At 32.0% G+C, this 23,052-nt stretch overlaps 1 protein-coding gene across 1 annotated transcript in view; it reads right to left on the bottom strand.

Moving 5' to 3' along the window:
- Positions 1 to 23,052, bottom strand: part of LOC119839756 — a 162,950-nt gene that overhangs the window by 39,595 nt on the left and 100,303 nt on the right. Inside the window, exon 3 of the mRNA XM_038366195.1 lies at positions 16,888 to 16,939. The gene's annotated coding sequence lies outside the window, so the exon portion shown is untranslated. The remainder of the gene's footprint in view (positions 1 to 16,887; positions 16,940 to 23,052) is intronic.

Raw genomic sequence — 23,052 nt, 5'->3', positions numbered from 1 at the left:
AATGAGTAAAAACAATCTCACAGAGATAAGGTGTCTGTTCTACACGCGTGGCATAATTTTTAATTAAATAAGATAATTTCAATGATTTATAATATTTGTCTTCAGGTCTTGCAATATACATTTTTAAAGAATTAATTGTTACTAACAAAATGTGTCTTGTACTTGCATTCAATAGAAGAAACAATGAGAAATTTATAACTTTAATATTGCAACTATAATGAATGGAAATAAAAACGACGTAGAAACGATTTCGATGAAATCTTGTAAACTTTCTTCATGTATATCTAAATAAATGTTTGTTTTTCGTGTGAGTATAAAAAACATGTTTATATAAATATAAAAGACGACATATTTGTTTATAAATTACGGTTGTGATATAACATGTGGTAGTCGAGCATGCTTCGGCACGAATTGGGCCAGCTCGCACCGGGGAAGTACCACACCCCCACAGAAGACCGGCGTGAAATAGCATTCTGCTGTGTTTCGTTCGGTGAGTGGGGGAGCCGGAGGCCCATATCCTCTTCCTTACCCTTCCCAGTCCTTTCTTTTACTCCTCTCTTCAATCCTTTCCTAATCCCTTTCCATTTTGCAGTCGGCAATCCATTTGAAGAGGCGTAAGGTCTGCATTCGACCTTACACTTCTCTAAATGTCCATGGGCGGTGGTAGCGCTTACCATCAGGCGACCCACCAGCTCCATTGCCGACTATGACATAAAAAAAAAAACATATTATGTTCTGAAAAATCTGTAATTTTTTCTTGTACTTATTACTCTGTGATCAAGCATGCTTCCAAATTGCAAATTCCACAGATAACAATTCTATCTCATTGCATAAACATTAAAACGAATAATTTGAAACATCCTTAACTTTCGCTTAACAAAATTATTGCAGTTACATGTCAAATAACCTACGTTGTAATTCAATAAAGTCATTTACCATTGAATAATTAACGCGAACGGCTCCGCACGCATATATTAGGTAACAAATAATTTATCTATCATGCAAGATAGAATTTTGTGCATGCATTAGCTGCAAGCGAATTTATTATATCAAAACATATTATATTCAATATAACATAAAAGACTAAGAATTAACTAATATCTTCTAATTTTAAAAACTTAACCCGCATAATAGAAATAACAAAAATATTAAAAATATAATTTAATACAGATATTCTTACTCCTATTCTGGAAATTTCTTAGCGTAGACGTCTATTCAGTTTTAAATCGTATCAAATAAATTGTGTACAAAGCATATTAACAAATTACCATCTTAGTAGAGCTATTATAATCTAATACGAGACCATTATTAATTGCCTTATTTCAATTATTAATACGAACGCTTAGAGCTGAAGGGGAATTAATGAATTTATGATAATTATTGATATTTATGCTGTATGTAGAATTGATTCTAAAACGTAAGTCGACTGTATTTTATGCAAATATCATGTTCGCTACGAAATGTTTTGTGTGGCTTTCTTAGTTTATTGTGTTTGATCTTACGCAATTGTTATAAGTAAATGTATATATAAGTTTAATTATAGTTATGTTTCTATTGAAATAAAAATAAAAGTTTTATGTCCTGCAAATTAATAGCTAAACTAAAAACTTTTGATGTTTATAAGAATCTATTGGAATTGTATTTAGTCTTAAATAAACTCAATGAATCTTCCCTAGCCATAATTTAAAATAGGTTAGTAATACGGAATGTTTGTGAAGTTATAACTATAGCCACAGAGTTCCTGTGAAAAAATAAACAAATTTGTACATGAAGCCGCGGCTATAAACATCAAATAATTAAACCAATAAATATTTAATTGAAAATTCAGTAGCAGGAGATTAATTACTATTAAAATCAATAAATAACTTAATTTATTGATGCGTTGAAGATCAAACGTATAAATTTAATTACTTCGTCCGATATGGACATGATGTACTTGATTGATTATTATTGTATTTTAATTTAAATCATATGCGCATTGTTTATTCGATTTTAGTTAATCATAAGTTGCTGTCAATTTTATTACGCACGTCGGTATTATTTTATCTTCTTTTAATTGACTTTAAGGAAATATGTGAATTTGAGATTGAATACATGCATAATGCATGTTATAAACATATAGTTATCTTTTTGTTAAGTTATACAAATATTATAATTTTTTTTTTTCATATTGTATTTCGTAGCTATAAAAAATACATTGTGGAAAGCTGAAAAAAGCGCAACATACAACTTGCAAATCTCGGGGCTTTGAAGTAATCGCGATAAAATCGATAACGGATCTAGAATCGATATGAAATCGATTTACAAGCATTTGTATAATCTGTGTACTATTCGCTATACGGCGGTTGGCGCCAACTTACCGATTCTATGACGTCAGACGAATAACTATGTATATTGGGAAGTGAGGCCTTGTTTCGATTATAATGTTTTAAACTGTGAGTAATTTTTTTATTTGTATGCTGTAATTGTAATGAATATTTGCTTACAATTTTATATAAAAATACTCTGGTGCTTCTTATAAAGCGGTTGTTTTTAATCTTGTGTAAATTCTTAAAAATGTTGTAAGTATATAGGATAGTTCTTATGGTGAGAAAAATGCTAAAAATATTTACGTATATGTGATAAATATTGTCGTTATATGCCTTAAAATGTAATGTGTGCCTTGGTGCCTCTAGGAACAACGAGTTTTCTACAAAGAAATGATTTTATTGCTTTTGTAAGGCATTGTGTATGAAGGTAGCAAATAACCACATGTTTTGGACCGGGATGGGACCCGCATCAGTCATAAAAAAGTTGACCTCATAAATAATATTTACTTTGATATATTGTAATATTGTTACAAGCTTTATGTGTAATAATCGTTTATAAGACGTAGTATGTCATATTTGATACATGACATGTTTTATGATATTTATAGAAATTGTGATCTAAGAGATTCTGCCATAATAACCTATAAAAGTTTTATTTCGTATCATTCAAATTACATGTAGATTTCCAAAGAATATTAAAATAATGAGACCATATTATAATTTAGTTTTAAACAAATTTCAGCTCATACTATAACCTATATTATACCAACATTTCGATTACAATAACCTCTCATCTTCAGAAATGCAGTTTTCTAATGTCTAATTAAATCGATTAGCATTTATTGTGTAAAAACATTGCAAACATTACAAACCTTCAATATTCCCCCTTTATATTATCTTATATATAAAATTTCCAACCAACCCGCACTTGGCCAATGTGGTGGATTATGGCCTGAACCCTCATAGGAGGCCTGTGTCCCAGCAGTGGGAACATATGGGCTGATGATGATGATATACAAAATTCTCTTATAGTGGTACTTTAAATAATATCTACACTGTATTAAAATGTGCACATGCAAAAAATAAGTATAATACTTTCAACTAACCTAAAAGTGCCTAGGTCCACAATATAAGTAGTCGATCTGTACGCACGATTCAACAAATTTACGATTCGATTATGAGCAGAACGTAATTGCATAAAATTCACATGAAACCCGACCGGTGGCTATCGACAACTTTGCACTTCAATAATTACCTACATACTGTATTAATTAATGTGTTTAGTGTGTGTGACTGAGGATTTCAGGTTTGGAAAACTGTTTTATGTATACGGATAACAACTGAAGGGTCTGTTTGTTTGTACGCGCTAATCTGAGGAACTTCTGGAAAGTTTTTAAAAATAAAAAATACTGAATGAGTGCTCGTTCAGTAGTTTTAAAGATTATTAGAACTAACTTACAAATGTATAATATTTATCAATCAAACAAAAACACATTTTTTTCAGTTCTGCCACTCATCGAATCAACATTCTTCATAAACTTATATCGATGGCGACTAAGCAATACAAATTCATTTCCAGCAGATCTCAACTTTGCTGCTAGATTTGCAATCTGGTCGCAATTAATCAAAAGAGTAGCTCTGGTAGCCGGCCTTCTGAGGTTAAATACTATTCCGCTATGGCAGAAATATGACCACACTGGCAATTATTTCAGTACTGGTTCGAGTTGGTGTGATGAATACTTGGATATTGATAATGTGAAATAATTAAATGCGTCCGGATATGTGACGCGTGATCTTCTACCGCTTAACGTCTGCATGTTTATTTGTATTTATACGGTTCTTATTAAAATAATTATCTGGGGCAATTTCAGCCACATGGGATATGATGGCCTATAGTCTTCTTCGATAAATAGACCGTTGTTTAGACCAGAATTTTTCAATTCGATAGACTCGTAGTTCTGTAGTTCCTGAGATTATAGTGTTCAAATAAACAATCTTCAGCTTTTTACGATGATATTAATATAGATTTTTGAATATAAATCTTCAAAGATTGTATTGTGTTTTGAACAATCTATGAACTTTTGTAAAAGGAAAATTAAATGTTTCCATCACTACAATGAAAGTTTCTTATTTTTACTTATTTTTGTTTCTTTTATATTATAACGATGTTTTTAAGTGTCAAATCACCAATACATCCACACCGAATCTCTAACAATGACTACCTAATTGGAAAATTCCTCTACCACTAGCGAAATTTAAGTCAGCCCACTGATGTAAGAGCTATCTGATTTCTATCATCATTATCTTTCGAAATCTCGATATAATCGAGGCATGTTGTCTAAAAGCGATCCCATGTTACACTGATGTATAGCCTGCGGTCAGAGGTTATTGAAAATGTACATTCTTGGTCTACTAATTTGTTTAAGAAAATCGAGAAATTATTTTTGTCGCAATGTGTTTTAGTACTGATTGATGAATTTTAACTATAAAACATTTTAGTGGAATTGCAGACATATTAAATGAACACATGTGATTTTGATGTTGAGAATGTGAACTAATTACACCAAATTGACCACCACCGCTTGATATAATAATATATTAGTATGTTATATATCTCAACGTCGATAATTTTAAGGATATAACGAACAGAACTTACGCCATGCCTTGAAGATAAAAGTTGTAGTAGATATCAATAAATACTTACATAATTATGGTTAATCCTACTAATATTATAAATGGGAACGTTTGTAAGGATGTTTGTGTGTTTGTTGCTCTTTCACGCAAAAACTACTGAACCAATTGCAATGAAATTTGGTACGTAGCTGGACAACTGGAATAACATATAGGCAAGAAACTTGCTTGAACCTGGGGCTGTGAACAGCAAACGCGCGACGGGTACCGTGTAACTAACGCAGATCCCGGAATTTCCGCATTACGTGTGCTGTAGTTGGCCACCGTGAGGTTCCAGCGAGGAAGAGTCTGGCATAAGCTTACTACTGCCCCCGAGTAGCCATGACGAATTTACTTACGTTAAAAGGACAATGTTTGATCTATCTTTTCGTTATATTATGTTAAAAACTTTAAACTTCTTAAACTTAGTTTAGTATTCAGTTATTTAGTTGTATAGTGACCTACTTAAGTTTGGTTTTACATTTCAAATTATTTTTTAAAAAAGTTAATTTATTACTTATTTAACTGTCAAATCCATGCCCAAATACGTATTTTTATTATTATATGAAGTAGCATGTGTAACAAATCCAGCAATAGTCGCAGCAGTAGGCGGCATGTCAGGTGAGTTGGTAATAATTTATTTCAATGAGGTCGATACATATCCCAGCTCATACACCATGCTTTCGCACAATGCATGCAAATTCAGTGGACAATGTGACAGTCAGTGGGTGTAAACTACTGATCATTATCATGTACTATCTACGAATATCTTGCTAAAGATTCTAAATTATATAAGAATGAGAAGTATCATGAATATTTACGAGGAATAATTGATGTTCTGATGGATTTAAAATGCGATATTATTTATGTGTAACTAGATAAGGATACTTTACAATGGACTAAGTCACTGGAAAACAACAGATCACGTACTTGATATATTTCTTTTTCAGAAAATCAGCGTGAAACGGTAGCATGCGAATAAGAAGCCAGTCCCTTATTCCTTTCGTCGTTCCTTTCCTTTCCTAACCCACTAAAACCAAATCAATTGCAGAGGCACTATTATTGCAATGTTCATAGGCGGAGGTAATCACTTATTGTCAGCCAAACCACCAGTGCAGTCACTCTAAAATGTTATAGGTACTCTATAATAATATGATACTCCAATAAAAAACAGAGAAAATCGCTATAACAATTTTCGAATCAATTTAACTAAGATTTAAAAAAAAAACCTATTTGAATAGTCTACCCGGAAAATCAGGCGTAAAGCAATGGTGATGACTATATATATGATATCGTTCCTTCAACACTCCAAACCTCTCACAACAACAAAGTAGCAACAATCAAAGCAATTTTGCATAAACAAACGATAAACTAAAACTGAATTAATTCAACAAAATAGCACGTCAGAGTCAATAGTTCAAACAATTTGCGAGTTACGTCGATTCGCGAATTATAACCTCTTGTGAAACTAAATCATATCGAATTAATGAATAATGTGCTTATTTTAGATATTTAGTCAGTACGAGAGATAATACAAATATTGACGTAATTTATGCTAAAATTTGTCACTCCACTGTCACTATATAGGTTATATATGCTACAAATATTATAAACGCTGTAATTTATAAGTATGGATGAACGGATGGATGGATGTTTGTTACTCTTTCACGCTTATCGTATCGTTTCTATATGAAAGTTAAAAGATTATGTTCTGTATTAGGCTACCTTTTACCTGGATACCACGCGAGGTTTGCTGCGGATTACAGCTAGTCGTACTATAAATTAAAGTATGTATTCAAATAAAACATTTATTTAGAACGTCCAGTGCTTTTTTGGAACGTCAGTTAAAAAGAGCAGAGAGAGATTTACACAACTGCTTAACAAAAATTGTTAAGTTTCAAATTTCCGAATAGAATGAAATATGTAAATGAATATAAACATAATGGTTTAGCTTTTTTCCAAAGCTTTGAGCTCTAATATATAATATAAAAGTAATTTTTATATAATTTACTAACAATTTTCAATAAAAGTGCAGAGGAATGTAACAGAATTCAATAACTCTAATTATCATATGATGTCACAAAATGATTAATTTCAATAAGACTATATTTATTTCTTATACAAATAATTCTTAAACAATTTACACCTTATAACTTCTTTATAACTTTACAAAATACTTATTTCAACTATCGATAATCCTACTAATACTATAAATGCGAACATTTGTAAGGATGTGTGTGTGTGTTTGTTGCTCTTTCACGCAAAAACTACTAAACCGATTGCAATGAAATTTGGCACCTAGACAGCTGGACAACTGAAATAACACACAGGCAACTTTTTATCCCGATATTCCTACGGGACACGGACTTACGCGGGTGAAACCGCGGGGCGCAGCTAGTAGTCTATAATGAGGCAATTTACAATGTACATGTGTGGTCACTAAACTACGTGAGTAAGTAGAGGTCAAAAAACCCTAAATAACTAAATTCAAGGTCACAATCAGCGCTACCTCGTGACCCACACCCGACCCAAGTGGACACGAGGCGACACACTCTTCCGTGTATTTGTACCTTATGGTTTATGAATATATAGACATTGACATTATAACTAAGGTGTTCTTAATTTGGTATTATACTAGAGATCCGTTTGCGGCTTTACCCGCGTAGTTAAAGATAATTGGATATATGGAGAGTAACCTTCTAACTCTACATAAATATCTTATCGAAAAATTTGTTACATAAATAACCAAGTATTAAAACATAAAGAAAATAATAGGGACAAAAAAATTTAAATATAAATAAGGATATTATTACTAAGAGACGTATTATTTTGGTGTCTAAATAATTAGTCTAAAAATTATAAAAAAATTGTAAGTACATACTTTTATAATACCCTCTACCAGAGTTTATGTAACATCCACACTTTTTGATATCGCTGAAATTATTGGTATACATAATGATATGGAAACTATATGATGAAGGATAAACGTTTTCTTCTAACTTATTTCTATTTCTAAGCTTATATTTCCACTTTTTTACAGTAATAAATTGAAGACATTAATCAAGGTGACATTTAAAGTTTTTTTCAATAACCACACAGATACAACTTTCAAATGGACTTTTAGAAAACTCGTAGAGAATATTCAAATATGTTCAGTTCTCTCTTCAAATTCTTAGATCTATATTATAACGATAACAGATCCGATTTTACCAGTGCAATCCGGACAGAGCGAGTTCCCATCACCTCTGTAGGAAGTCAAACTGACACGTAAAAGTATTACACAAACAATATAATGATTTGGTGCATTCTAGATGCATGCGCAGCGGTTTCTACATACATTGCCCGTTAGAAACTGGTTCTTTGTTAATGTCCGTAAACTTCGCAGCAATGTATGTCAAAATAAAGTACCATCGATCTATAGACAACTAAGAAGCAATAATATGTAATTAAAATATGTAATAATATAAAAATTTCGCAATAAAATGTATATGCGTATATAGTTCAAAATGTACTCAATAGACATTACACAATGAATTCTATAGTTTTTACGAATATTACCAAATATTACGACTATACTTCAACTACAGATAAGGCATAGATCTAAAACACTTATAATACTCTTCAGGGCTAAAGAACACGCTTCACTTCAAGGCAACACAAACGATGAAAGAATCAGCTTATTCCAAAATACATGAAATGTATTTACACTCAGCTATATTGGAAAAAGTCCATGTGTAACGTGGATAAACAAAAACATATGAAAATCAAGTTCCCTCCATTTAAATTTCATACAGGTACGAAAGATTGGCGTAGGCGCTCGTTGACAACGGCCATCTGTCATTGCAAATTGATTCCCGCAACGTTATCATTAAAGACAAGCCTTTAATGACACCAATAACTTGTGAGGTGACAACGAGGTGCTAAGTGATTCAATGCATATCAATTTTCATTTACATTTAAGTACCATAGACACTGTCATAAAGTAGATGACAGTGTGTGTGCTTAGGCGTTCTACCTTCCGCTGATTTCACCTATAGTTGGCTTGTATGATAAAAATTATTATAGAAGCTTCCAGCTTGTTTTAAACTGATTTTTCGGAGACGAGCATGCTTCGGCGTGAATTGGACCAGCTCAGCGGACCCCCGCAGCAGATTGGCGTGAAATAGTAGCATGTTGTTGTTGTTTCGTTTCATAAGTAGAAGTGCCGGATGCCCGTATCCTTTACCGCTCCCTTCCTAGTCCTTCTACTTTTGTAAACTACACCTCATTAGGAGTACGATACGTTAAGTAAGCGAGATCATGGTCCTGCTCAAAGTGCTATAGAATTTTATTTAGTCATTCTTTTTTTTTATTTATACACTAACTTTCTACTTATAAATGTTACAAAATTCCAAATCAAGAGTTAGCATTTTCTCGTAAATGTTTGTCACCTGACACTATGACATATGTATATACATACCTTTGTTGATAAAAACCCATTTCTGATTTTATTCTCACCGACAAAGGGCTGAGGTACCTTATAACGGTGCTTATTAAACGAAGCTCTCATATATAAAGAAAAAAATAATCAATCTTCGCGTCAACAATGACGTGTGAATTGGCAAATTAAATTTTTTGGTAAAGCCGTAGACATACAGGCAGTTAAAATAAGTATGAAAAAAGATCTGAATCTGATCGCTAATTCTTTAGCTTTTAGGTTATAATTTTTTAATTGAAGAACGGTTTTGTTACGAATAATTTTATTTATTTTACTAATTTATACAAGCAATAAATACTCATTTTGTTAGTAATATAATATGGCTCTATACGGCTAATGTTAAATATTATGATGATAATGTCAAAATATCTAATGTTAATAATGTTAAAATATGTTTATACACTAAAATCAATAAAATTCGTTTATTATTCTTCAAAAACAATTTAATGCGGTACAAAACATATTCTTACAGCATTTCTATCGAAAAATCTAAACAGATATGAAGTGAGTTAGCACTTAAATAACTATGCCGATTAAATGAATTCAAACGATATCTATGTTTCATATAGCATAAGCCTCAACCATGTCTTAACAAAATTCTTGGAATAATACAACTTTCGCTGCCGTCTACCCGCAAACACTTCACACCTTCACGCCGCATTGTAATTACGTTTACGAAAATATCAATAATTTAATACGTATACCGTTTAAGGCAAAATATTTAAACTGACTTATTTTTGCATCTTTCTCACAAAAGTTAATATTGAAGTTGAATTACCTTAACCATTTATACTTTCAATTATTTTACAGCCTCAAAAATCCACAATCTTAACTATTTAGATAAGTACTGGATATCACACAGTATGAATCCCTACTAAATATGAATGTGAAGTCTCTGTCTATCTCTTCTGCACGCCTGAACCACTGTATCGATTTGGATCAAATTAAGTACACAGTCAGTTTGAGACCCGAGGAAGGACAAAGGACAGCTTTCATCCCGGAAATCCCGAAAGATCCGAAACGATTTGCGGTAAAGTCCAAGACTATCTTTTCCTTTACGACGCGGGCGAAAAGCTACTATTTAATAATCCTTTGCGCATTTATTTATATCGTTAATAAGACGTTACACATGGTCGTAGTATAATAAATCACTCGTGATAACTAATACATATTAACTATTAATCAAATAGACGAGGAAGCGTTTACAACAACGGCATGTTTGTTTTTATGTTTATTAATTTTAACAATTAACATGGTAATTAGTTTTCTGTTATAATATAATCAGTGGGATTGTTTTGCTTGCTGTCCCTTCTTATTAATGTGGTTTCCCTGTATATCATAAAAGTAGAAATAACTTTGTATTTATTTTATAGTGTTGATTTGTTTAATGTTTGTTATATGCAAGCATACAGTGATACATGTAGAGGTATACCTACGATAAATATGAATTTTGGTAGTAAGGTAACTTAAATAATATCGATATATTTTATACAATTGGAGCCTCGCAGATGAAAGATTAAATTTTATCCCGAAAACGATAAACGACGAGCGTTAGCTTTTAAATAATAGCAGGCCTTGGTACTTTCGCCAGGGAATAATTTTCGACGAAAGAATGTGAAATTAACATAGGGCTATCTTATCCCTATTTTAATTTATAAGAAAATTAATACTAATAATAATTTATATATCTAATTATTTAAAGGAAGCGTTAAGTAAATCGAGACTTAATCGCTGGAATTATAGTTCACGTTGCAACACAGCAATAATACGACAAATATCAGATATTCGAGTGATACATCATGGATTTAAAACGAATAAAGACAATTGATGGTGAACATTAAGATTATTGGCAGCTTTATGCATCAGCAAATTGACAGCGCTTAATTGAGACACAATCGTTACAGAATTACAGATAACTATCGAATACATTCGCGTGAATCATCTTTTATCTGTGGAATCATATTTTATCTGTGGAATGTTACAATTAATTATCGAAATTCAAAAATAAGAAAAACGCAATTGAATAAACTCGAACATTTATTCAATTAAGATTTCGTTCTTAAATGTCATGTAAATGCGAAAGACTTTAAAAATGTACTTTTCTTTTATATGTTATTGGTAAAGGAAATGTTGTTGGTTGGACAAATAATAGAAAAATTTATAATTAATAAAAAATAGCGCGCCATTGATAATAAACGCATATCATCATCAACTGCTATATGTAATAGGGTATTATTAGTTTATAAAAATAAAATAAAATAAACTAAATTCCTTGAAATATAAAATATTGGCCCCAGACAAGTTATATGAAAACGGTCAAATTGTATGAAATTAAATAAGCAGATAAAATACTGAGAGTAGCAAAAACCTTCGCAGTAGTAATCTGAATTTATCCTTATTTCCCTTAGTTTGTTATAAACCATCAAATCCAGGGAATGGGGCAAGTTATAGAGTAGTGTTAGGATGTTTGGATGATTCAGGCTACAGTCATTCAGCTGTAAAATAAAACAATTTTAATCGATTTAATCTTTGCTCTGAGCAAACATGCTGACTAAGATTGTTGAAAGAGTGGTACTAAATTTTATTTGCACCTAGTTAATGCTAATATTTGCAATTGCTAAAAATAGTAATCATTTACTTGTCGAAGCTTACTACATTGAGTTACTTTAACATTACTTTACATTTATATCAGTACTTGCCGTTTATATTTCTGAACGTAAAAAGCAGCTACAGAATACTGGCGATAGGAATTGAATACATCACGATTTTAATACGAAACAAATTAAATATCATAATAATAGCAACGACGACATTTAAAATTATTAATAATATTAAAATCACTTATGCATTCGCCAGTACTTATTGCTTGCAGCAGATACGATCGCAGAACACAGACGAGAGACGATAAGGGGCGTTGCGGCAGATAACACAATTAGCCTGCAATCGATTTATCTGCCTGATTGTACTTTGTGTTATAATTATTGTCTTTTTTGTACTTTTCCTTTTAGAATGTATTGATTTTAGTTTCTTTGGTACATTTTGTTACTTATTGTGGCTATAAATGGCTTTATAAAAGTATTATTTAGTTGTGAGACTAAAAAAATACTTATAATATATGAGAAACAATAGCTTCTTTTAGGATAGTAACGCTGATGGGTATGGAATTTGTTGCATTTATCCATACTAATATTATAAAAGGCAAACTTTTGAAAACAAAAATTTAACAATTTATATGTAGGTCTAGTGAATTTTAAAGTGATTTTTAATCACTTTACATAGATTTCATGAACGGATTTACTTAAAAATTAGTTTTTGAATTCCAAACCAAACAACGAAACAATGAACATAGATGCTCAAATGCAATGCAAAAAGTCTTATTATCGCATTACGTACACTTAAACAATAACTTCATTACAAATACTAATATAGAAAGCTGAGCAAGGCTACAGAAGCGGCGTAGAATCTCAAATAAACGGTGTGAATATGACAATACGTTGTATTTATTGACGGCGGGCTCCGACCACCGGCCGAGATCAAGTGCGAGATGATATCAGTGCGAGGTTCCGTATGTTCAAATGGAAGTTAAGTAAACTCCTATTTTTAAAAGCTTTTAATGTTTTAATAACATCTGTGTAGAGAATAAACGGGCAAATATGTGGGGTATAGTTTCGTATCTATAATATTACTGTGGATTATATAAAATGGTGAATGGTGTTATAATTTTATAAGATAATAATATACAAAATTCTATTGAACTTGGTCATAAAAAATGAGTCTCAGTTTTGACCAAAAAGTCACCGTCACACCCATTAGCCAAGTTATTTAGATCCCATACTTTTCAATAGTCCTACATCGCCCGCGGACGGTCCATGTCTGTATCTCTATACTGAATCAAGTCATGAGCCGGCTGCGGCTGATGTTCCTCAACACAATAAAATTCAAAAAAGCCTCTGCGTGTTGGATACATATCTCTACATAAGCCTTACAACCAGTAACCTGGTGGTACCCGAGTATTGAGAAATATATCGTATAACATATTACTTTGTTTAAGCTCACTTGTTAGAAACATGATATAAATAAATATTCGCTCATTTTCTCCCACGGACCCCTAAAATAACAGCTAAGTATATCAATCGTATCACTCATCGGGCAGTAACGACGCCTTCTTTCCACTCCGGTGTTCCGCACTCAACGAAATTATCGCCAGAGTGATTTGCACTCCTCGGAATTCCATTTCGATCTAAGGTCGAGCATGGATAAGGAATTGCGGAAGCTTTTATTTTTTTTTAGATATTTGTATGAGTATTTATAACAATAGTATCTATGGAGAACTATCTTACTCGGAGAGAAAATTTTTTCATGGACAGGAAAATCGCAATAAACATTGATAATACACAACACATAGATGAAGTGGATATACTAAACGCTGTCCTTTCTAAAACAGAAACTCTTTATTTTAAGCGATCACCACCGCCCATGAACATTCACAGAGGTAGTGCCTCTGCGAATTCACTACCTGAAAGACGACGCGATAGAAAGACTGAACTGGGAAGGGTGCGGAAAAGAAAACTGGTCACTCGAGGCTCTACAAAATTATATATTAAAAAAACGCAAAAAGCGTAGAACGAAGCGTGTCGAGAAATAAATAGTTATTTATATTTCGTCCTATTAAAAGAGCAGTAAAAACGTCATGCTTTAGGATTAGTGCAAGAACAATTAAATTTTCAATTTTTTCTGCCTTGCATTTTTCTTTTATTTCATTTTTTTATATCGTTAAAATAATTTATATCGATAGTTGCAGGAATCGTCTATTTTACGAACTATAACATTGACAATGAAAGCAACAAGTGGCGTTTCCATTAACTACTCGTGACGCGAGAAGTTGATGTGTGTTGTTTAATTCACATACGTCAACCGTTTAGTATATTTTCAACTCTAAACTTGAGTTATAAGGTTTCAAATTGCAAAGCTATGTCTTGTAATAGCAATCATTGATGTTGGAAAGTCGGTTTGACAAACTTACTGTTTCAGCTTCATTCAAGCCTCTGAAAAGATGCCATGATATTTGCAATCTTAAAACCTCGAGAATAGAGTTATTAGTTCCATAAATCGTTGCAATGTTGGTAGTTTAAGGATGGTCGAAAGTTTATTAGCAAATGAAAAGCATTGGCATCAATTTGCGCCAATCAAAAGGCGTCATGTGAACTTGACCCAAGATTTGATTTGGAATGTGCCAGCGATAAAAGAGCGAATACTTATTAATATAGAATATATTATCTTTAGTACTTTATTAATAGCAGGGAATTGACAGTGATTCATTCAGAAAATAAAGAAACATTGGAAAGGGATATCTATACAAAGCGTATGAGACATTTCAATCAGACATCTGTTTTCTGATTGATTTCACGCATAGGAAACCATTAGCAGTTTGTGCTTTGCCAAATTACGAATTAATCTGTTTTGGTGTTCGGTTATCAAATTGAAGATTATTCGATTTGATATTTATTTGATCAAGGAATATAACTTGCATCTGTGGGACTGTTATCTATAATTGTGTGATAAAATATATTGACCCATCATTGAGCACTAGATGAATTGCTTTTTATTAAAAAAGAAGTAGAAAAATTACTTCCATTGTTATGCAAAGATTTCAGATATAAAATTACATAAACGAATAAACGTCACATGATTAACATAAAATAATTTTACATCCACGTTTTTGCTTCTGATATAATAATCTCTTACAAAACATATTTATAACAAAACACATTAACATATTAGAACTTGGCTTCATAACATCGGAACCTATATCAGTTTCAACGGTACGTAAAATTATTTATGGTAATTTACAACATAAAATAAACACAGAGTCGGCTTCATGCATCGATCTAATAAATGATGCGAACTGGTCGATACATCAAAATTGCCAATAACAATAAATCAACATAAAATCGACTATCCGATGAACATTTAACGAATGGTTGATTTATCGATTGACAAAAGATGTACGAACGTTGGATCGTGGAAATATGTGGCTAAAGAAAATGATATTAAGTGTATAACGAATGAGTATTTTATTTTATCTTTTTATGGTTTATTAATATATGACTCAGAAAACCATTATGAAAGCTTTTTCATGTTTATATTATATACTATTCTATTTGTCTTATTTTGTAATTGTCATAAAGTATTTCCAGTTTCTAATTATATATAAATCTTTAAATGAAGCGCAAACGATACCCATTTAAATATTCGAACACTAATACACATCCAATTACAAACTAAATGGGATCATTTACGCCCGGCCAACAAAACATCGGAGAAAACATTAACAAAAATAAACAATAAATCACAACATAAAACAATGACAGTTGTCATCATTCCATGTGGCACTATCCACACTTGACACTTAAGAGATCAAAAACACAAGAAAGCGTTTCAAAATAAATGAACATCGGTTTCGATTTGTACAAAGCTTTCGACAGAGTCACGCGTCATTTAAAACTCAATGAGACATGGCCATATTGTACTGGTCGATAGAAACTGAAACATTTTAATGAACACTCAGTTTTTATCGGAGAAAGTTTCTTGTAGCGTTTAGTAACAAATTGTACAATGATAATATATTAATATTGTACAGTACATATAAGCTTTTAGGAAAATATATAGGAAAATATGAAAATGATCTTAGCACTATCGAGTCAGCTTCGTCAGATAAGAATAAAATCATCCAATTGCAATCATAAACTACACCAAGTTGTGGAGAACACATAACATAACAAAATTATTTATCAAGTATGTAATACGCCATACAATAACTTTTTGTTGCGTTTCTAATAATAATTCACTCGTGAAAAAAAAAATTACGAGTTTGAGAAAAACTCGTAATTTTTTTTCAACGATCCTGTATCTATGTGGGATTTATCTAAAAATATAATTTCAAGCTATGTGAAGAACATGTTTAGCGGAGTGTACAGATTTGTAAGCACCATCTTCTAAATTGAGACGTGGAACATCTCTAATGAAAGCGGCGTGGACACAGAGCGGAGACAAATTAACAGTCGGCGACATGTCATATCGTTTGTCAGCGAGTGTTGTCAAATATGTCGACCGATTAGTGGCGACATTGTCTCGCCACTTACGAGTATCCGTGTCGAGTAATCCGTTATAGTAATTGGTTGTGAAATCGTGCTTTGTTTCTCTTATTTATGTGAAGCTATTAATTGCCCCGATTGTTGATGGTGCATCTAGCTATTTAAAGATATATAAAGGTTGTAAGGAATTCGTTCTGAATCATGGTTGTTTAAGAACTTAATTTAATAGAGTTTGAAACTGCGACTTAAAGACCGCGGTACATAAAAGTTAAAGGCAATATAAATAACATAGAAAATAAAAACTTCAGCACTTTATCGTCCTGTTTTAATGAATTACCTTGTTAATTTTGCTCTTCTTAAGGGATCGAGGCGACTGTGTGAGGTATTATCTGTAAAGAAAAAAACCGTTAGTTATTTTTCATAAATGGACTTTTTTTTATAAATAGTAGACAATACACAATGAATAAAGTCTTATACGTGTATTATACCTCTTATTTATCTATACTTATACTGTGTTTAATTATCTACATTAATTATTAATTATCTATGCTAATATTATAAAGAGTTAAAGTTTGTCATTTCTGTGAGACTGTGACGTTGTAAAGAATAATCACTCTCTGGATTCACTGAAGAGAATACAAATACTCTTTCGTTGGATTCGTACGTGATTCCTAAGTGCAAAAGGCCAGAAAACTATGATTATTCACAAATGTGAGCTTAATATACAACAACCTATAACAAACACGAGTAAGGACATAGATTAGCGAAACGATAAACAATTTCACAATCAATTAAAGTTCCATTGAAAGCACAGAGTCCGAAATTCGACAAAGCAAATAAAATGTTATTAACCAATTAATCGGGCAGTTCACGACCGTTCGCCGGCTGTTTATCAAAACAACACATCGTGACATAGGATTTGCTCAAACTAACCAGCACGGCGCAAATGCCACTAGATTTGGGTATTTGCGCCACGAATATAATCTTTTACGTGACCATAATCCAAGATATTATCTGATATAAATTAGTGCCTACCCATGTTGTGAGCTAACATGGTTGAGGTGTATAAATTTATTGCCGATTGGTGATTACAACGATTCATATGATGTCTGCCCATATGTAGGCAGTATGCTAATGAGAGCTTTACGTGATATTTCGCACTCATGAAGTAATTCACGGATAATTTTTATCTAACGGCTCTTTCCTCTAGAACAACCTAAACATTTAGTTCCATTTTTTAACCCACGTTTACTTTATAATCATAAATATGTGGAATGAACAAAGTGCAGCTTTAAATAAATGTTACTTCAATGCAATTATAATGCTTGATTATAATGTAAATTAAAATCAATGAGGGGTATTGAGGTCTGAGTGTGTTTGTTTTTAATATCGTAGCTCTTAAATAGACGTACCGATTTTGATGTAGTTTTTTCATTAAATTCAGTTTAATTGCGATGTTGTTTGATGAAAATCGGTAATTTTTTTCAATTTTCTCAATATAATTAGTATCAAATAACAAGCCTTGGCTAGTAAAATATATCAAATTATAAATTCAAGACGATTTTGAAAACTTAGCATATCATAAAAATGTGATTAATTTAAATTTACTTTACGATACCTAGTTACCGTATTACCATTACCAAGTATAGAGCGTGTTGATAAATTATCACAAGCATCGTTACATACCTTTAAACCATTACTACCTTCATAGATTATTATTACATAGCTAATTCATAGAATCAAATAGGAGGTCCGTGCGTTACGGTAACTGATAAATTCGAATTACACCACTGACAAGTGTAACAAACAACGCAGCAGGAGCACTCCCAACATAAATCACAACCAACATGCGATTATGTTTATTAAAATCAACTTTACCTGCATTATCATAAAGATTATTGTCCGCTAAAAAAATAACCGCGTCCATCTCATTTGCATTCGCATCTTTAATCAAATGTGCATCGTATTTGTTTAGTTTTATAGCTGATTTTAGTTTGTTAAGATCGTTTCGTATTAACCATTGAAGTCCATTTAGCAAAATATCACGTTCCGCACTGAGCGGACGTGAATAAGTGAATGCAATATAAACATTATGATTTGCAGCAATTACACTCGTCTCGAGATTCACGTATATCAAAGGAACTATGACAACTATAAGCGACTATGAATAGTTGAATGGATGTTTATTTAAAAGGTTTCACGTTTTGTGAATACTTAGTAGAATTGCATAATTCATGTCGAGAGTTTTGTACCACTGTCAGACACGCCAGACTATTGTTTGGAATGTAATAATTATTAAGAAAATTAAAACTACCATACTATCATTTGGTCTTATAAAAACGCTAACTCAAAACTGCATTAAAACCTTTTTAATTCTCGTTCTATTAATTTATCCAGAACTCGTTCCATCTCAATCTTTCAACACTCAATTTGTCAAATAAGATAGTGTCATTACTATATTAATAATATCTATATTTGATTAATTATACACAAAGAACAATCCTAGTGTGCTGATCGATTTCATATTTGATTTTCGATTTTCTGTAAGCATTAATAACTTCACAGTTTGGTCCGTTGCCGCCTATAATGAGCATGACATTTTGAACCCAATCGTTTATGCGGCATACAACCTTTGGAGTGGATTTATAAAATATTTTCAAGTTCGTTGATTCTATCATTGGTTATTTCATTATGTGATACGCTACTAGAAGTTAATTCTGAGATTCATTGTTTTTTAAAGTTCATTTAATTTCAACGGACGAATGAATCGGATCATACAGACGCTAAATACCATTACATAGTAGTGTTAATAAATTGAAAAGTAACTTTATTCTTATCTCCTAAACGGACACCCTTATCCATAATGTAAAGTCATAAATTGTGATGTCACAAGGAAATTAACAACACCTTCGATAGAAAATTATCTGTGATTGATTAATCAGAGAGAATAGCGCGAACAAACTTTTCTGCCCAACACGAATATTAAAACAATAGTGGCGCCAAATGTTACCCACATCTTGCTTATTCAAAAGGTTTTATCGCAAATTCGAATCGGGCTACTTGTTTCAATGCTATTTTATGAAAATTGATTATGGACTACTTGAACGGAAGGTCGTTGTATTATTTATTGAATAACAGCTAAACCTGTTGAGGGCTGTTAAGATTGTTTTGCAGTTCTAAATATCTGACAATAAATTAGCTAAAGGTACTGATTTGTGTTGCCGCGATATCGGAAAGACAGACTACTAAAACGTCGATGTATGCTAAATGAACTGTTACGCAATTATGTATGGGTGATACACATGCATTAATTGCGGATTGGAGTCGTGATTGCATTATGCAGCTAATCATTAAATGTTTTGTCCAAGAAATTACAAGATTATGGTGTTTGAGGAAATGTATGTAAAATTAAATTAATTTTAGCATAAAGAAATGTACCTATTACTTAAATTGTATATTTAGCATTTAATGCATTAGAAGAAAAAGCTTTGAAAAGCACAAGCCTAAGATAAACATGAAGTCACTAACGATTTTAAGTTACAGCTAGAGAGAAAATAAAAAGCTTATTAAACTGCCTCGTAGCCTCATGACTAAAAATAAATTTTCATCTAAATTGCAAATGGATGCTTGTAAAACTACAATTTAATTGACAATAACATTTAGCATAGTTTACACAGAAGTTTGGAGTCAAGCGTTTGACAGCGTCGCCATAAATCTTGTTCAACGTCAAAATAAGATCTCAGTATAAACGATCTGTAATCGAAAATGAATTTGTGTCAATCTGTTCATTTCAATAGAATTGATAGGATTATTAATTACTCGTATTCCCAGGTATTTTATGAGTTAATTGTAGATATCTTTAATGTCGAGGATTACTTAGCAGATACGCAAAGATGTAAATTAAAGATACCGTATGATGCAATATTGTGCATAGGAGTAATGTAAAGTTTATACGTAAAAGACGTTAACATTAATATGTATGATATGGATATAATATTAACAACTCGTGAGGATGTTAAACTACAATCACATGTAAAACGGCGATCCAATTATCACGTCCTTTATGAGTTAAAAGCCGCTTTGTGTGGGGTGGAAGTAACCGAATCATTAGATACAATATTTGTATCTCAATTTGTTTGATCTGGTCATTACACGGGCGCCCTGTTACCGACAGGAGGGACATGAGAAACACGTATCACTGCCCGTGGGAAAGGACCCACAGTCAATATTGGCCCAAACAGTTCATTGTTGCCGATGAATTTTGGGAGTTTCTCTGTGGCATCATCAAATAATTCCTCAACCGCCTGTACCTTTTACACCTACGTGCCTCGTGTGTTTAATTTTGTAATTAGTCCGTCTGTCGCTTTGCCGATATAATGGTAAATAATGTATATTTGTGGGTCACTTTTATTGCTGGGTGAGATACGCCATGGGTGGCTGAAACCTTTCTTATTTTATGACAATACTCTTTTCTGGATGCCGATGTTACGGTAAAATTTGAATGTTCACACGTGGAGTCTTTTATATCCTTAATTGTTTGGTTTAGGTTAAAATATGTTGGTTAGTTTATATGTGAAGTTATTGTATGCGAGAGACCGTTTTGGGAAGGTTATTTAATATACAATTTGGTTAATAGTTTGACGATGTTAACATTCTTCTATTAAATGTATTATCATATGTTATTCAAATTTGACATTTTCAATTAAATTAACGTTACTAATGTGTTAAGAGGAATGTATTTCTCGGGTTAAGTATGTGTATTTTATATTTCTAGATACTTCTGGATGATATTTATTAGGTTCATAAATTGTAATACAAAACTGACAGTTGCTATGATTATAGCTATGTTTCTAACTTGTTCGTAATTTCTTATCGTGTTTTCACATTGAGTATATGATGGTATGAGCAATTGATTATTATGTATTAATAAGTTATTTATTTGTGGTGAAACAAGAATTTAAATTCGAATAAACGAATGTAAATACCTATGTAGCTAGGTATTTACCTCATAATTAAGTGCCTTTGTATGTGGCAGTCGAGAACGCTTTGACGTTTGGGCCAGCTCGCACCGGGGAAGTACCACACCTCACAGAAGAACGGCGTGTAATATCATACTGTTGTGTTTCATTCGATGAGTAGAGGAGCCCGAGGCCCATATCCTTTTCCTTACCAGGCTTTTCCTTTTTCCTCTGGTCTATTCTTTAATTCCTTTCCAGCTTGTAGTCGGCAAACGATTTGTAGAGGCATAAGATCTGTAATAGACCTTACGCCTCTCCAAATGTTCGTGGGCGGTGGTAGTGCTTACCATCAGGCGATCACTAGCTCCAATGCCGACTAAGACATAAAAAAACCTCATAATTACCATAAAAAATAATTTTTAATCACCTCTATATTAAGCGATAATTTGCTTTATTTTTGTTGTTAATAGATTATTCAATAAAGTAATATCTATATCAACCCTTTGTAATCCAACATTGAATTTAAAATAGCTTCGTTTTACCTAACTTCTTGTTTTTTCTTTTTCTTTGCTTTTTCTTCAAGGCAAGAAGATTCGTATATTTTGTAAATATATTGTGTCAAATTTTCGCTTTAGTGTTTTCATTTATTTCAAATTTTCTTGAAGGAGAACAGATTGATGGAGAATTAGTTTAAAGATTTAAACAAATTCACTTCAATTCTCCTTCAAACATTAGCTTGTTAAACCTACATAACATTCGTAGATCTAACAATAGGGAAAAGTATCGACTCGGTTATAATCAAATTACACCCTTAATGTTATAAAATCACTTCGCGGGCTATTATCGGGTTTCACACTGAACCTTTCGGAATAATTAGTTGAGTTCTCATGATATCATGGACGTGGCGGTTAAGTGCAAAAATGCACTGTGGCTAATCTTTTTAATTTTTCTTATTACTAACAATAAAAATACAATACAAAAAACAATTTGCTATATTGATTCATTATTTCACACGTGATGCTGCAACCAAGGGATTAATTTTAATAAATAGGGATTAAGTATTTCTTTCGACTATGCTATAAAACTTTTAAAAGGCAATATTTGTAAATTGGCTTCTGTTAATTACAACTTTCGTCTGATGTTGCATACATTTAATATTTACATTAATTATAATGTAAATGGGTTTTCAGCTCGTCCAACAATCATATAATCTGAACGTTATAAACCACACCTAAAATACTTTAATTACGTTCGTTAACCAATAAATATTGTTTATACATTACACAACTTGTTAGCTCTTAAGATACCCTTAATAGTTGAAAGCTTATAATTTGAATTTTGATTAACTTCCACATAGATAAGGCCTAGGTTTTAAGCATTACTAGTTCTAAATTTGGACGCTATTGAGACGTTTATTTTATGAATAGTCATTAGTAAAGCAATTAAAATTTATGTGGCGTTTTGTAAATGTACGAGATCAATTTGAATATAAATGTTTGTTTAAGTATTAAAAAGTTTAAGCGGGTTTGCGATTTATTGATTTT

The sequence above is a fragment of the Zerene cesonia genome, chromosome 4 (genome assembly GCF_012273895.1).
Source record: "Zerene cesonia ecotype Mississippi chromosome 4, Zerene_cesonia_1.1, whole genome shotgun sequence".
Classification (NCBI taxonomy): domain Eukaryota; kingdom Metazoa; phylum Arthropoda; class Insecta; order Lepidoptera; family Pieridae; genus Zerene; species Zerene cesonia.
The sequence above is the reverse complement of the archived record's forward strand: the minus strand, read 5'-3'. Positions and strand labels throughout refer to the sequence as shown.